The sequence below is a fragment of the Aulostomus chinensis genome, chromosome 20 (assembly GCF_037954235.1).
Source record: "Aulostomus chinensis isolate RoL2024-O1b breed Wild chromosome 20, RoL_Achi_v1.0, whole genome shotgun sequence".
NCBI lineage: Eukaryota > Metazoa > Chordata > Actinopteri > Syngnathiformes > Aulostomidae > Aulostomus > Aulostomus chinensis.
Window position 1 is genome coordinate 23,136,577 of NC_141339.1, and position 10,330 is coordinate 23,146,906.

Sequence of the window (10,330 nt, forward strand, 5' to 3'; positions counted from 1 at the left end):
ATGAGATACTTTCTCTTCACGGCTTCTTTTCAGGAAGTCGTGTTTTGTTTATGAAACATGTTTCTATAGTTTTACTTACTTAAGAGAGAAACTACTCTGTGGAGTTTCAGGCACAATTTTTCCATCTCGCAGACACACACACACACACAAAAACATTCCTCCGGTATAAAAGAAACGGCTCATTCAAGCCCGTCCCTCATCGACAGAACATAGAAAAGACTGCATAAAAGACTTTAGTGGCTTCTGCTCTTGTAAGACTCTCTTCTGACTTGGCTCACCTTGGCAAGACCAACAGACATTAACAAGACTCCTAATTACGTCCTCAGCTCCACCTCAATAGCTGCTTCACCGCATCAAAGTCAAATTTAATTTCGGAGTTTCTACCGTGGGGGCTCTGATCAGAGGCCTCCTCTGAGTCCTCGGTTGTTTTGCCTTTGCGGCCTTGTAATTAATTTTTAACACGCTTCTTTCACGCTCTCAAGTGTGTATTTAGAGTATGAATTTTTTCTTTAAGACATAAAGCATTGCTTCTGTTAATCAAATGGTGCACATTATTATTCAGTAACACTTGCACTACTTAACTGGAGGGAAGTGGTTTTTCTTTTGCCTCACAAGTGGTCCTGTGCACCAGGAGACACTGGCGGCGTAACGTCACGCAGTCGCACAGCATTGAAAAGATGAAGGCGCATCATAATGCAGGTTAAAATATTTGCAATGACATTCCCTCCTTTTTCTTGCACCCACAGTGCCTTTCACCATATTGTTGTTTGTCCTCGTTTTTATTTACAGCAGCTCTTCACCGGTTAGTCGAGAACGGAGCAGCAACCTTAACGTGGCTGCGTTTATGTAGCATCCCAGTTTACCTTGTTCATACTTGAGCACACTCAAACTCTCAAGTTCACAAATTCTTTTCAGTTTTTTCCTCATATTTCCCTCCAAAGTAAAACCTCCTTCGCTAAAAAATTTTTTTTTTAATTGCCCTTTAATGGTGTTCAATGGCAGCTGCTCTTGTCGGAGTCTTCTGCTTCTTTCTGAATCGGAGACACTGCGGGACAAGCAGGAGGCTAATGAGACGTTAGCGGTGGGGCTACGACAGCAGCGTCTGCAAAGCACCACATCTGAGTTCCTGCACAACCCTTGTTGCCTGATGGGCGGTGGATTTCACTTCATACACGACCGGGCGGGTACCCTCCTCTCACAGGGAACGGGACATGAGCACCGCTCCACTCCGTAATCCCGGGGGGAAGTGACACCATGGGGTCATGGGGTCATAATATATCGTCATGCAACATGTCAAGAATCTGGGGACTCCAAGCTCAACATCAAGACAGGAAGAAGCATTTGTACCGTGCGGCCACACGGGGGACCGGAGGGCAGTTTAATGTCTGAAAACTCAACGTTTCTGAGAAGAAGATCCATTTCAAAAGCGACAAGAACCTTAAGGATTGATGTCACACTTCTTTTATGCAACAGTATGATTATATGAGTATGAATGCAAGAATGAGAAGTGAAAGAGATTTCCCTCAAGTGAATATTCAGTCCAAGGGCATGGGGAGCCCTTTTTTTTTTTTTTGCTGGGCTTTTGCATAAATAGCCGCCAATCATTCCTGTAGAATCCTCTTCCTTGAACCTTTAGCCTTCCCAAAGCCAGTTAATGTGGCTGTAGCGAGCGTCCCTCCTCCATCAGACCAGCAGATACCCATGAACGGTTCTCCCAGCCCCCTCCTCCCACAACGCCGGATCCGGCCCACGTTGGATCTGTTTTTCATGGCAGGTATTTCTCTTCCTTCACTGCGTGATGTTGCGATCCTCCTGGCGCTGGAGGTGACAGAAACTCCAGAGAGAACAAAGTGGCGCGGTGCATTCCCCGCGTCAGGCTTGTCACTCTGCTACAATGTCACAATAAACCCAAACAGAAAATGTAACTTCTGGCAGGCAAAAGTGAGAACTGCTCTTTCAGGCAACCTCAAATGCAGCACTGCTCTTTCTCTTGTGGCCAGAACAGATGAACAGTTGCTGAGATAACCGTCTCTTGCATTGCTGACCTAAAGTTCTGGAACATATTTACTTACTACCTGCTCTGATGAAGTGAAGCCACCACTGGCGCGCGTGCGTCTGTTAGCTCAAGCCCTCAACGGAGAGATTTTCAAGGAGCTTGTTGGAGAGAATGGGCAACATGACCAGAAACAAGTGCTTTGGGTTCCGGTTCCAGTTCTAAATCCCTGAGAAGTCGGTTCCAGGCTCTGGCAGTTTATATCTGTCTCATTTGAATTCCTTGAATCCACTTGAAGTGGTTGTTTAAGCGTCTATTTTTTGTTCTATTTGTCTTGCTATGATGATCAAAATAGTCCAACAAAAAGATGTAAATGTGTGTGGACCGGTGTGTTACATTTAGAAACATGAGCCCCAGAAGGTGCTGAGATGGATCGGGCTCTGGGTCGGGGATCCGGAGGACACATTTTTAAAGGTTAATAAGAAAAGTACTGAGGGATTTTGATGATTCGAAGTTCGTAGTCTGTGACCACATTCTGTAACACAAATATGGCTCCTTCCTGTCTTTGCTTGCATTTCTAAAAAGGTTCATATTGTCTTAGTCGCGCTGCTTTCGCGAGCTAAATTTTTTTTAGAAAAATTGTAATTGAGAGGAAAAATCCCAATTACTCATCCTGGGTGTGCTCTCCTGTATGTTTTATTTAATGCTCTGTTTAATAGGGGAGCTGGTTCAAGTGTCCGCTTCGTGTTTGTGTGTTTGTGGTGTGTCTGCTCGTCTGTCTGTCTGTCTGCCGCTGAATAAAGGCGTATTCTGTATTTCGTCGTCTCCCTCCTTTCTTCCTTCCCTGACCTTCTATTGTGAGTTGCTTGGAGACTGACAGAAAAGAAGTGCTGTCTAACCCTTTATATATTTCCCTCGCTACCCTCCTCCATGTATCCATCAGTCCATCATCCATCCCCCCGTTTCTCAAACCTTCACCCCCTTATGTCTGTCTGTCTGTCTTTGTTTCCTTCTCCTCAGATATCAAAAATCCTCTCACTGTCTTCTAGTATTCATAGCATCAAGTCATCCTTCCATACATGTTGGTGGTGTCTGGGTAATAGGGTCCACACACACACACACACCCTTTATTCGCAGCTTTCATTGTCCCCACTCTTTCATTCACAAGCTACGAGACATTGGCCTTGGGATGGATGCATCTTAGACACTCCCGGCCCTGTAAAATATTTGTTTCTATTGATCCGTCTCTGTGTCTATGCAACAATCGCTCAAACTGAGTCCCCACAATTAAAAATGGAATTGATCAACCCCTCAGCTCAGGGTTTTTATACCAATACAAGCACCAGTTACAGCGCCATTTGATTGATTCTCATTTTTATTCCGTTGCACCTGTGTTGCTGGGATTGAATGGAAGAAAGATGTCACACAGTGATCCTTCTCCTCTTAACAAGCCAATTTATCAGGTGGCTCCTGAGGTCCTTGGTGAACGTGGGTCTTTTCATTACCCAGCCTCTCCCTCTCTTATCAATTCAAAGAAAACCTTCAAAAAAAAAAAAAAAACATCCCTTAACATAAAGAAAAAAAAGGGTACATGACAAGAAAAGCAAAGCTTCTTTTCGCCTCAGCTGGACAATGAAAAGAGGGAGAGGATGATTCCTCTTAATTAAGGAGAGCAAAGATAGAGCTAACAAGATGCTTTCTAATTATGAGCATCCCGCGAGGTGACGAGGTGATGCCGGGAGGCGAGGCTTGGAACGGATGCAGAACAAAAACGTTTTCAGTTTAGCATGCTAAACCGCGGACAGAAGCAAAATTGAAATGTGAGAAATGTTCATCAAATGCTTTGCATTTGCCTTGCATAATTACCAGTTTTGTGTTGTTTGAATGGTCTGGATGACTTCTTAGCGCTGGCTTCCAGAGCCGGACTCCCGGGTGATGGAATATATTTCCCCAGCAAGTGCTGATCCTTCTCCCACGGAGCCCAAGAAGCTGGCGCCTGGTAACAAGAATGTAATTGCTGCCTCTTCTCCCTTTATCCTTGAGACCCATTCAGCTAATCAACGACAGGTTAGATAGAGAGGCATGAAAGCAAACGAGACAGGATGGATAACAGGATGGATAATTAATACATGTACAGTAATCACAAACCCACAAAGAGAATCCTCATTAGCACGTGTGGCTGATATATTCACAGTAAATTGTCTCATGAGGTTTCTCTCTTGATGAAAACTGCTGCTTATATTGCCTAAGACGTCACTTTGTAACAGTAATAAAATGCTAACTTAGCCAACACAATTGTCATTGACATTATGTAATTCGCCAGAGCAAATAAAGCCAGAATTAGCATTATTTGATTATTCACCATAATTCACCCAAAAAGTATGTTTTGTCTCTCAAGTACTCACAAACGAGTGTGTTGAGCTGGAAAAAAAATGACTTCATTACTTCTTCGTCACTCCAGAACGCAGAATGAGTCACACTGCTTTTTTTTTTTTTTTTAGCTTCTAGCGTAGCAGTCTGCAATAGCTTCAAGCTAAATACACCTGGCTCACTAATATTCATCATGTAAATTAAAATGTAGTTAATGGTAAAAGGAGCTTCTAACTGGTAAAAGTAGCTTCTAACTGGTAAAAGTAGCTTCAAACTGGTAAAAGTAGTTGCTAACGGGTCAAAGTAGCTGCTAACTGGTAAAAGTAGCTTCTATCTGGTAAAAGGAGCTTCTAACTGGTAAAAGTAGCTGCTAACTGGTAAAAGTAGCTGCTAACTGATAAAAGTAGCTGCTAACTGGTCAAAGTAGCTGCTAACTGGTCAAAGGAGCTTCTAACTGGTCAAAGGAGCTGCTAACGGGTCAAAGTAGCTGCTAACTGGTCAAAGTAGCTGCTAACTGATAAAAGTAGTTGCTAACTGGTCAAAGTAGCTGCTAACTGATAAAAGTAGCTGCTAACTGGTAAAAGTAGCTTCAAACTGGTAAAAGTAGCTGCTAACGGGTCAAAGTAGCTGCTAACTGGTAAAAGTAGCTTCTAACTGATAAAAGGAGCTTCTAACTGGTAAAAGTAGCTGCTAACTGGTCAAAGTAGCTGCTAACTGGTCAAAGGAGCTTTTAATTGGTCAAAGGAGCTGCTAACGGGTCAAAGTAGCTGCTAACTGGTCAAAGTAGCTGCTAACTGATAAAAGTAGCTGTTAACTGGTAAAAGTAGCTACTAACGGGTCAAAGTAGCTGCTAACTGGTCAAAGTAGCTGCTAACTGATAAAAGTAGCTGCTAACTGGTCAAAGTAGCTGCTAACTGATAAAAGTAGCTGCTAACGGGTCAAAGTAGCTACCAGTATTACTATTGATTGAATTATGGGCAGTTACATTGCCAAGAGAGGGACAAGATCACTGCCAGTACTCTCTCCCCTTAAGATGGCCTGAAAGCGGACTAACTAGAACCGTGACTTGCTAGAACCATGACCCACTTCCTGACATACAACTTCGTGTTCGATCATAGGATAAAACAAGGCTAGCTGCATCACACGCTAATGACAGTATCTCACATTGTAGTATAAAAATAAAAAATAGGTCTTTTGTCTTTGAATTTTATTTTAAAATGCAACTGACAGCTGTATGTAATGACGCCAGTTTTCTCAGTGAGTCCACTACTGATCCCCCTTGACCTCGGCCTCCCCTGCACACTTGAACAGACACGCAAAACTACTATCTGACTTCCTGGTTCCTCCCATGATCCCCTGCTGCCCTACTAAGGTTTCACTTCTACTTCTAATTCTAACTTAGTTCACCACCTCCCCCTTCTCTCTCTCTCTCTCACTTGCTCTCTCTCTCTGACACACACACACACACACTTAGGGAGGGACAAATTTTATGGCCTTTTCTAAGTTGGGCACACAAGTCAAAGAGGCCACATGACTCATGATTCATGAGGACGCTCATGGTGCTGTCACACAGGAGGCAGGTGTCTCTCTCTCTCTCTCTCTCTCACACACACACACACACACACACACACACACACACACACACACACACACACACACAAACAGAATGAGGGAGTCTGACCTCATCACCAAACACTGCAAGATGGTGGTTGGATGGCCGAGGAGTCTTGTTGCCAGTCACAGGACCGAGGCTTGCGTGAACGTGCGCCCAAACACACACACACACACACACACACACACACACACACACACACACACACACACACACAGTCTAAAGGTCTTTTTTCAAGTAGTGACTTGAAACCGGATCAGGTTGGCAGAGGTGTGATGTCATCTTAAACATCTCGGCTTGTCTCTCTGATGGATGGCTCCTCGTGGTGTTGACCACTTTTCTCTGTTGCCACATTTTTCTCTGATTTCAGGCTGATTTACTTGATGCACCCATCAAATAGGTGCTGCCTCTCGACGTTGCAGCTCCGCCTGCTGCACTGTGGGAAAAAAGCTCCCCTTTAAAGAGACAACTGAGGGACTTTAAACCCCTATTTTCCCATGTTGCAGGGGTCTAAATGATTAATAGGGACACAAACAATTGGAATCGGTCCAGTATTGAGTGGGAACGCCGTAACCGTCAAATAGGAAACAGCTGCAAACTAAACCCGCAGGACATTTGTCTGTGTCAAAGTACATCCATTAAAAGTGCTTCTTTTTGCCACTGACAGGCTCAGGTTGTTATTCCAAGTGTTGGCAACGGGACGGAAAGGATCCCTACAGCTACGGATCTTCTTTACGCTTGACTTCCCCTGCGTAGTCCTACTGTGCCGTAATACCACCGGCTTATTAAATGTACCTTAGCTCCGCTGAGGAGGTCATGTTTCCACGGTGTTTGTGTGTGTCTTTGTCAGTAAAAAATAACTATGAGGCTGATTTCCACCCAACTTGGTGGAGGGGCGGAGCCTAGGCCAGGGAAGTGCCTATTACATTTTGGGGCAGATAAGTTTGAGGGTCCCCTGGTGGTGACAGAAAATAGGTTTTGGTTTTTTGTCCTCATCCTAGCGGGCCGACCAGATTACTTGGTGGTGGGTCACTGTGGAGACAGAGAGTTTTGGCTAAACCGTGCCACAGTGGCGAGGCGGCCATGTTTGATATTTGTCCATAGAACAGGAAACTGTAACAGGACTCCTCAGGGCCGGATCATTGATGAGAGTCCTGAGGATGTCGACCCGCTGAACTGAAGTCATAGCGCCGCCTGGTGGTTACAGGAGGTAAGTCTGATAGTGCAAACATCACAATGACACAGTTTTGTCGTCTTGTTTGTCTTTGTCACCTCATCTGTCATTCAGACCCGCCAGGTGCCTCGATGGAGGTATGTGCTCTCTATCCCTGATTTACTAAACGCCCGTGTGCTAACAGGTCCTCCAGGGGTTCTGCACGGAGGATCGTATCGCACCGAGGAGGATCTAAAAACACTGGGAGGAGGAAAAGCAAATGCAATATTTTAGAACAAGCAATGCGAATGAACAACTCGTGTCAACATTTCTGGAATGACAGAAACCGTAATCAAACAAAACCATTCAGAAACGCTGAAGTTAAAGAAAATGAAGTCAACGTACGTCCTCCTATTCTTTCATCTCTCCTCCAGTGGGCTGCTCTCCTTCCTCTCCAGTCGGCCGCCGTTAAAATGCACAAAACCCTCATTTAGATACCGATGCCTTTGTTTGCACCTGTTGTCAATCACCTGCAACACGCATGGCAACAATGTGCGACATATTAGAACACGCAAGCAATTTAGTGCTCCGTATTAGGGATCTTAATGAATCCGGCTTCCCAGGTGTTGCTGTTATCTGCCATTCTTTGCCGTGCGCTGAAGCTGGGTCAACACATTTACTTGACCTCTACTGTGCTGCAGGTACCGGCTATTGGAGCAACATTTTTCTTGAGGCAGAAGTGCTTCGCTGAAGGAATTCCATTCTGTGTGTCTGACAGTAGTCATCCTGGTCCAAATGGCCACTGCAATACAATGATGAGTGTTCTCATTCATGTGTAGTACAAGTAGCCACGACTCCAGTCTGTCTCTGTCCCCAAAAAGGTCGTTTGAAGCCACTTCTACCTGTGGAAAAAATGACTCCACCATTATGACGCCTAGAGTGATAAATGCTGCCTTATTCCTACGTGCTGCGATAACATCCACCTTTAGAGAGCAGTGTGAAAACAGTACGGCTCTGGTTAGCCACAAAAGGTTTGTTGATAAAGTTAATGGGAAGCCAAGCATTCCAAACTCAAACTCTACTCCTCACGGGTCACGCGATTCCCTCGAACTGGTTCCCCGATTGACCAGAGGAGGCGCTAATACACATACCCTCATTAGGCGTCCCACCCACAGACCCAACAGAGCTGGAGGCCACACGTAGAACTAAACCACCTCCCGCTGCCTCCTTAATCCTGTTAGTTTATAGTCTTATAAACAATTGCAATTCTTACTAATTCACATGAACTTTATCTAAAACAACGTGATGACAATGTAGAAGCTGCCTTGCTTGTATTCACTGACAATGAAACCGTTTTAGCCAGGGAGAAATAAAAGGATAAAGCAACATCATGTGGTAGCATATGATGTAAGAAGTAAAATAGTACTAATGAAATAAATGCTGTGGCCTTGACAACTGTGAGGTTATACAAATCCTGTCTATTTTCAGATTTGTTTTATGTGCCGTAACTTTGGATCATGAATATTTCCACATTACTTCCTGTCTCCACACAATCAAACTGATCTGGAACAAATGAGCGGGGAAGGTTCACTGTCTCATATTTTCATGCAGAAATGAACTGTGAAAAGCTGCGAATTCCCCGTCCGGCAACGGGACTTGAATTCTTCGTTTACAGACTTCTCTGTTCACTTTTTTATTGAGACGCCAATGGAGGAGTAGTGCCAGGAATCCTTGTCATGCAGGACACAATCCAGTGAATGTGGCACAGTTTTAACACCGGTAACCTCATACAGGAGCTCCTGCTAAGGTTTCTGGGCTCGACGTCCAGCCGTCTACATTCCGCTGCAGAGGGTGTACACCAACTGCTGCTACGTCAATGTTTAGCTGTTATCGTGTCACTCAGATGGACTATGGGAAGGAATGAGATGGAGGGCACCCACCAGCAAGCTCGCAAATGACCGTAATGACAGATGATGGGCTGGAATTCACCACCTTGTGTTTAATGAGTGGAACTCAACTGTCGGTTCTTGAATTTAACATGGACAGCTAGAGAAGTGCAACGAGTGTTAAAGAAAAACTAGCTGGACTGGCAACAGTGTTGTACATGCATTCACTTCCTGTAAACGCCCCTGACCGCATTTGTGTCTGTGTCTGCTGGGTCAATGCCGCCACTGCAATTTAGGTTTTCTTTCTGACCTCCAGGAACTTCGCCCGCGTGAGACTGAAAGTTTATTATCTCTTTCTGATCGTGTGAGCAGTTGTGGGCGAACAAAGTCAAGTTTATTTTTCGCACAATAAATGTAGCTTCATAAGGAAATTAGCCCGCAGGTTTCCACAGGTTCTCTAACATGCCTGGAAAGGCTGCCGGCCTTTGCGGTGTCACAACTCGTTAATGTCCTGTACACAAGTAAGGAAACGGGAGACTTCAAGAGAACAAACACAGGGAGATCACATCGGATTCTTTTAGAATGGATTTTTTTTTGATTTGCAAAATTAATAAAATGAGTTTCCTTCTTTAGTCCAACTTACCTTGGGCATTTTGAAATCCATCCATCAGAAGCCCTCCAAGTTTAACATCTATTCAACTTCTTATTATTGATTTTATCTTTATAAATCCTGAAGTATAGCAACTATTACTTGACAATTTGACCAATGTGAATCAGTTATTGAAATATTCCTTCCATTTCACCTCCAGTTCATGAGACTGAAAGAGAGGGAAATGTACCTCATCATTTTACTGAAACGGTCGTTGGATAGAAACACAGCTCGATCAGTCGGGTTCCAGTGAAAGCCCGGAAAGCTGGTTGGTCTAAGCATGAAAATTCTCAAGATTCCCCGCAGCATAGCAGCCGTGCCTCGCAGTGTCTCTGCAGCTTGTTAAGAGGGGATGCCTGGCATGGTTCTGCTCATGTATATTTTCATTTAGTGTGAATGCTTGGCACACAGGGTTGGTAAATGGAGAGGCAAGGTGCATAGATAGCATACTTACTTTGGACTTGTATGCGATGAAAGAAAACATTCATTAACAGATCTAATTTACATGGCTTGGAGACGCTGCTGGCTGGAGCTGAGGGACTGTAATTAACACCAGTACACTCACACAGGTTTTTGTTGCTTAAGAGGACGTTGCATTTCATTTTTATTTTTTTTTTAAAAATTTTTTTAAAAAAGGGAACTTAACCAAAGCACAACAAATGTGGTA

General features: G+C 44.2%; 1 long non-coding RNA gene across 2 annotated transcripts; it reads right to left on the minus strand.

The window, feature by feature from the left end:
* Nucleotides 1-1,150: 1,150 nt before the first annotated feature.
* Nucleotides 1,151-4,690, minus strand: LOC147243301 (uncharacterized). Of its 2 annotated transcripts, none has more exons than XR_015110646.1 (3): nucleotides 4,399-4,690; nucleotides 3,860-4,046; nucleotides 1,151-1,889 (listed from the first exon to the last, which is right to left on the minus strand). It is a non-coding gene; the product is annotated as an uncharacterized LOC147243301 (long non-coding RNA). The 2 variants fall into 2 exon arrangements; XR_015110645.1 differs by lacking the exon at nucleotides 1,151-1,889 and adding an exon at nucleotides 3,164-3,533.
* Nucleotides 4,691-10,330: the final 5,640 nt, after the last annotated feature.